We start from the raw sequence: 7,174 nt of genomic DNA, 5'->3' as shown, positions 1-7,174 counted from the left end.
GCAACGGACACTCTGGAAACGCCATCTCTTTTGCAGACCAGACGGCCACTGATGGGCTCCTGGGACTCGGCCACAGGACCCCTCTGCCTTCTGCAGCTGCCTGATGTCCCGAGGGGGGTACAGCTCCGGACCTCCGGACCCGCCTGGGCCTTGCTGTCCTTCTACCAGGCGCGGGGCTTGCCGCAGCGAGGAAGGGGAAGGTGCCAGGCACACAGTAGGCGATCAGGGTTTGCTCAACCACTTTGACTCCGCTCATCGGCAAAGAAATTTGCTAATCTGTGTGTGTGTTTGCCGAGTTTGCTTGAGCCAACAGAGCCACTCAGCGTTGGCAGGATCTGGCCCCGATGCAGAGTGGGGGGCCAGGCTGCCCCTCACTCCGTGGACATAGCCCTTTACTGACCTGCAGACCCAGCCGGCTTGCCCGCCCCACCGCCCCCCTCCCTCTTTGAGGAGCCACTCTTCCTTCTGCAGCCTGCCAGGCCAATGCCACCTCCTCCGTATGTTGGGGACGGGCTGGCCACCTCCCCAAAGGGCCGGGGACTGGGAATTCCTGCCCCTATGTCCCCCAGCCCCAGGGAAGAGGGAGCAGCTTGCCTGGACGCTGCAATACAACTGTAGCCATGGAGGGGTTCTCCCCTCCCTCCGCCCGGGACACTGATGGCAGCCTGCCCCAGGGCCTCCTCCACCCCCTGGGGCTGCTTAGAAGGTCTGGGCTCTTACTGCTTAACCAGGACCATCCACCCCCAGGGCGGCCAACCAGGCACGGCCAGTGGTCCCTTCTAGGAGCCAGGGAGGCGGGGAGATCAGGTCCGCCTGCACTGCCCTCTGGAACAGCTAGCAACCCTGCCCCAGCCCTTTGAAACAGGTCTCCCCTGGTTCTCTCCAGGCTCAGATTCTTCAGGGCACCTGTCCAGGAGATTCTGTGCTCTGTGCCCTTGGTTTGGCTCACGACAGTCTCCTCTATTACGGTAGAAACTCCCCAAAGGCAGAAACATTGCTTATGCAAGGCTCCAAGGGCCCTCGGTTCCTCTTTGCTGGCCAAACGAACAAATCCCCCAAAGGAAGGGTCCGGGGGGGTGTGGCCATCTGCATGATGTCACACCATGCAACCATTCCAAACTGTTGTCTGCATACTATTTAGTATCCAGACAAATTCCACAATCTGAGCTAAGTGAATAGATTATAAACTGTAACTGTAGAAAGACCAGTTTTGCCGAAGATACGTGTTGATAGTTACAGTTTGGAGGGGAGTCACGCCCCAGCAGATCCCCCATGCACCACGGTCCCTTACTTCCCGTGGGTGCGCATTCGGCCAGCATGTGGTGGTCATGAGCAGATGATCTCAGACGCCGAGAAGCAGACGTGACAGCAGAGCCTGAGGGGTGAGACAGAAAGGACAGGACGGGTCGAGAGTGAAGAGACCCCCAAGGAGGACATGTCCCCTTTTACAGAAGAGGAGCCCCTTCAGTGTGTCTCCAGGGTCCGCAGCCTAGCACGCTGCCAGCCTGATCTGCTTGGCCCGCTCCACATGCTGGCAGAACCCCCCGCCACCCTCGGGACTCCAGCTGCATGGGGGTCTGCACTCCAGACTGAGCAGCTGAGAAGCCTGGGACCGAGCCCAGAGCACCCCCACTCCCGCATATGGGTCTTGCCTGCCCCGTGTGCGGGCATCTGGTCGGCCACTGCATTCTCCCCCCGGGGGGGACCCCCACCCCACCTGTCTGTGAGTCGACGGCCACGGCTCTCCACCCAGGGCTAAGTCAGGGTTTTGACTACTGGGTCTCCCTTGCCCAGAGGGCTGGGAAGTCCACCTGCCCCCAGGAGGGATGGGCCGGAGCCGAGAGGAAAGAGACCGTAGCCTCTCAGCTGCTGGTCTAATTCTAGCCCCGTCTTGCCTTGTCACTCATTGGGAAGTGGGGAGGGGGTGGGACAGACAGAAACACACTGAGACAAGGAGAGAGATACGCGGAGAGACACACAGATGGGAGAGGGACATTTAGGCAGAAAGAGATGGAGACAAGGAAGGAGGATGGGAGATAGGCAGAGAGAAGCACCCGAGAGAGGGGGGATCCAGGAGGGAAGGAAGAGGGGGCAGGGAGCCCCTGAGAGGGATAGCTGGCCAGATGTCCAAGAGGAGAGAGAGAAGAGGAGGCAGAGGGAAGGGAGATGGGTTGCCCCCTCCTCCAGGGAGCCCTCAGCCCGACTCTGAGTTCCCATCCCTCTGCCCCTTTCTGCCTTCTCTCTGAAGTGGGGCCCAGCCTCCCCTCTGGTCCCTGGCTCTGGCTTGGCCCCTCTGTGGGGTCACCAGGCCCCTAAGGAGGAGCTAAGACAGGGAGAGCGAGGTGCTGACCTCACCTACCTGCAGGTGGGCAAGGTTCTCCTGAGGATGCTTGGGGACACTTGGGGCCTGGTGGTGAGGGGTCGGGGGAAGGGCCCCCTGACCCTCCCTGTTGATGGAACAGGGGGCTGCAGACCCTGCTCTCTGCGGCAAGACCACAGCAGAATGCCGAAGGACACCTGTGCCCAACCTCGACAGCCCTGGCCGTGATGATCCCGCCCTGCCTGCCACCGTGAGCTCAGTAGCGAACACGATGCTTGGCACGCACCAAGTGCTCAGTGCTGTTTGCTGCTAATCTGCTAATCTGGGGGCACGGGGGACAGACAGCCCCGGGGTTCTAGAAGGAGACCCCTCTCCTGGCTCCCGGCCCCCCTGGCCCCGCACAGGTGGCTCCTTCCGATGGCGGATGGCGTGGCTGGATCCTGCTGCCGCCGACCCCCTTGAACTCCTGTGGGCCTGGTTTATCTTTTGTTCGCAGGGGCGTCAGGCCTTACCTCCAACTCGGTTTTCCCTGCAGAGCTGGCAGGGGGCTTGGTTTTGGGCTTTCTTAGGGGGCGTCCAGTGTAACTCCTACCCTGAGACATGCTCTGGGGGCTCCGCTGGATGCCGGGGTACTAACAAAGCTTTCAGATTTCTCCCTTCTGGCCACGCTGGGTTTCCCCCCAGTTCAGCTCAGACCTCTACTGTTTCCGTTTTCCTTTCAGCCCCATGGAGTCCACTCTCCACAAGTCTTGGGAGGTCTTGCTCTGAGCGTATATGGCTCATCCCTCCACTGTGGGCTCCACGGGGGACCCCACGTGGACTTCTGGGTCCCCCTCTCTGCACACTGCTCTGAAACCTTGCTCTGCTGGTCCCGGCCAGCTGCCCTGACCTCCGACGGTCTCTTCCCCGCTCACGGCGGCCGCTGAGCTCTGCTCGGGCCCCAGGTCCCTGTGCTGCGCTCAGGAGGTCACCCCTGGAGGAGCACCGGGGATCGTGGCCTCCCCTGGTGGGCTCTCCTCTCAAGGGTCGCAGTCTCACACGGCCTTTGCCCACCGCCTCCCATATATTGAACCCAACTTCATAATTGTTGACTGCAGAAGGGGTAGCCTGCTGCCAGATAGAGTTACCTTGGCAAAATGCAGAAGTCCCAAGTGGCTTCATTCCCTCTTTTTAATCATCCCTGGCCTCTGGTTTTACTTCAAATCGTATTCAAATTCCTTATTTGGTCTTCAAGGCTCTGCAACCCCTACTCCCCTTCCTGATCCCCCCTTCCACTCCACCTTCATTTAACCCCAGCCACAAAGACCTTCCTCTCGTACATCAAGCTCTATGCTACCTCAGGGACTTTGTGCTTGTCCCCTCTGCCGTGTTCCCACCCGAGATCTGCATGACCGGTTCCTCCTTGTTATTCCCAGCACAGTTTAAAAATCGCCTCCTGGGAGAATGCTTCCGGACCTGCTTCTATAACAAAACCCACCTCCCCAACCCCCATCATTTATTTTCCTTATAACATGGATCGCCACCTGAAATTATCATGCTTATCAACAGGTTTCTTTGCTTATTTCTCTGTCTCCCCAAACAGAGCATCCTGCCAGGAGCGAGAGCAGGTCTGTCCTCGGGCCCAGCACAGCCCTGGTACTTGGCTCTTGAAGAATTTTAATGGACTCCTCCCTATCCTCTGACATCGGCTAGCACCCTTCGGCTCTTGGTAACTATTTCCTGAATGGGGAGTCATTTTCCTGGAAAGAGAAGGTAGGAATCCCTCCAGCACCTCACGCCTTCTGCCTGCCTTTTGCCATCTGCCCGGCTCCCTCCTTCCACCAACGGCCCCCTCCTCCACCCTCTCCTCCCTTTTACTCCAGATGGAACTAAGTAAACACCCTTCCCTGAGGCCTTAATAACGCTCCCACCGTGGGCTCCGGACAGAGGAACCGCCCAAGGTCCCACAGTCAGGCATGAAGCAGGAAAGACCCAGAGCAGGACTGGGGTCCAGGCCTGGAGCTGGATTCAGAGTCCCCGATCGCAGGGGCGGGGTGACCGAGGGGAAGCCCACGTGGGGGGCTGTAGCCTCAAGGAGGGGCCTCAAGGGGGGAAAGGATAGGAAGGAGGGGGTGGGAGGGGAAGCAGGCAGGCCTGGCACTGGGGGGCAGAGGCCACATCTTCAGTCCACAGAGTTCCCTTCAGTGGCTGCCCCTTTCTCTGCACAGAGAGATCCCCAGAAGGTTAACAATAGGCTGCTGCCTGGGTCCTCCCCACTGGCCCCCGACCAATTACATAAAAGTCAGCCTGAGTGTGGCCTCAGTCTTGCTAAGAGTGGCCCAGGGGCCTGGACGGTGTGCCTGGGGCTGAGACCCGGAATGTGCTGGAGCCTCTGGAGTATTCTGCAGCCCCCTGCTCTGCTCACTGGCACCTTCCGTTCCCCCTGGGCCGGCAGGCTGGTGGGGGTGCTCCTCGGTGCGGGCTTAATTAACTGTTTGTAAATTCTAAATGGAGAGCAACAGTTTTCTTCCGACTGACAATTCTGCACGTAACTGATATTTGTATTCCTCTGTTCCCAGAGGCAGTCAGGAAATAAGAAATCTCACTCGCTATTAAGTCTGACCCTGGCCTGGATCTGGGGTCGGGGGACCCAGAGACTGCCCCCCCCCGTCCTGTCCCCCTGTCTTTGGCTGTGGCCCCTAGAGGGGGCCAGGCCTGGGCATCCAGGACTGGCTGACAGAACCCTTGAAGGTCTGCCCGTCCTCAAAACAGAGCAGCATCTCCCTAAAGATGAAAATGTGTCTCCTAAAAGCCATTCTCTAGAATGTCCTAGAGAGCCAGCTTTAGCAACAACCACCTCCTGGGCCCTTGTCTGGGAGGAGTGTGAGGCAGTGGGCGGCCCAAGGATGTGGGGCTGTAGTTGTTTGTTGGTCCTGGGTTCGAATCCCGCCTCTGCTTCCCTCTGAGCCGGATTCTTCCCATCACGCTGTGAGGACAACAAGGACACTCATCTCCTGGGGCGTAGCGGGGATGACAGGCTGTTCGTCACGACGCCCGGGACCATGCCAGTGGCCACTGAAAGGCTGGAGCCAGCGGCCACATCGGCACTTGTGGGCAGCTCACACAGGACCGGGAAGGGAGCCCACTCCCTGTGGTGGGAAATTTCTGGGGTGTGAGTCAAGCTTTCAGTCACACTGCTTCACCCTCACACCCCACATTGTTCTCATTGGCTGTGGGGAACTTGGGGCTAATTATAGAAGTAGAATAATTACCAGGCCAGGCCCACTCCATGGAACGTAATCTGTGAGAAACGAGCCGGCACGCTGCAGGGCGCCTCCCCATCCCTGAGGGTTCTAGAAGCCCCGGACTCTGGCTCCTTCCTGGGGGGAGGGGAGCCCTGACCACTCTGGACAGCCCCGTCCTCACCTCCTCCCAATGTCTTGGCTCAGCTGGTGAAGGCTGGGCTTCAGAGAGGCCCAGGGCATGAGTGTGATCCTGGGGAGGTCATTCTACTTTTCTCAGGCATGTTGGGAGGGTCTCGGGTGGTCCCAGCTTTTCTCCAGCCGGGCCTGGCCCATGTCTCCCCTCTGCTCCGCTGATGCCCTTGAAGACTTTGCCAGCAAGCTTTCCCACCAGGTCCTCACCGGCCCTCTGGATCCTTCTCAACACGGTCCCAGCAGCCTGTTGATCGATTTGGGTTGGGGTCTGTGATGAATGCCAATGCTATACACAGGGGTCCCCTGGGGACCCGTCCTTAGAGAAGGCTGGGGCCCTCAGCAGAGGGAGGAACGGCATCTCCCCCAGACTCCCCGCCCACTGCCCGGGTTCCTAAGTCACCCACTGTCTCCCTCGTCCTCTATCAATCCCACCTAGGCCGTGGCTCGGGTTCTCACCTGTACCCTGGGAATAGCGCTTCCTGCTTTATAAGACTATTCTCAAGAGTAGATGAGGAAGTAGATGATGGTGGATGCATTCTAGGATCCATCCTGTAACACCTCGGAAATCAGAGTGCCCCTCACCATCAACAGAATGTTTCCAGTTTGTCTGTATTTTAAAAACTCTTAGTGGTGGGTAAAATACAGGTGCTCATGACTGGCAGGATCCTCCATCATTGAACTAGGGCGTTGGGAGCCTTGGAACCGGGTCATGGGTAAACGCTCATATTTCTGAAATCCGCTCTTGTTCGGTGGCCCTCTCCCCATCCCCGCTCAACTACGGCAGGTAAACATCACTGAGAATAGAAGGCCCTGTTTTGGGGCTCCCAAATGTGCGGCCACACCGGGGGCAACCTGGTGGGTCTGTGTCTGCCTCCCGTCCCCAGTGGGGCGCTCCCGACAGGGACCCCATGCTCCCTGTCTTACATCTTTTTCTCCTAACAGTGATATTTTTCTAGAGGATGATTTTTTTTTAATCTTTTTTTTTTTTAAAGATTTTATTTATTTATTTGAGACAGAGAGTGAGAGACAGAGAGCATGAGAGGGAGGAGGGTCAGAGGGAGAAGCAGACTCCCTGCTGAGCAGGGAGCCCGATGCGGGACTCCGGGATCATGACCTGAGCCGAAGGCAGTCGCTTAACCAACTGAGCCACCCAGGCGCCCTAGAGGATGATTTTTATTGGTTACATCATACTGTGTCATGTAAATGGTCTACACTTTTCCTAACAAGACCCTCTAGACGGTGGTTAGGGTTGGTTCCAAGTTTCCATAGTACGAAGTACTACCTTGTTCATAACACTGTGCATATCATCAATGAGTCCCCCGGCTAGAGTCCTTATGATTAATTGCTGAAGAGAAATGATCAGATTTTTCAAAGCACAAGTCTTGAGTTCTTACCATCGACTTGCAATTTCTTTCTTTTTTTTTTTTTAAGATTTGAT

The sequence above is a fragment of the Mirounga angustirostris genome, unplaced genomic scaffold (assembly GCF_029215605.1).
Source record: "Mirounga angustirostris isolate CCGP_5_RB_7025 unplaced genomic scaffold, mMirAng1.0.hap1 SCAF_5, whole genome shotgun sequence".
NCBI lineage: Eukaryota > Metazoa > Chordata > Mammalia > Carnivora > Phocidae > Mirounga > Mirounga angustirostris.
The sequence above is the reverse complement of the archived record's forward strand: the minus strand, read 5'-3'. Positions refer to the sequence as shown.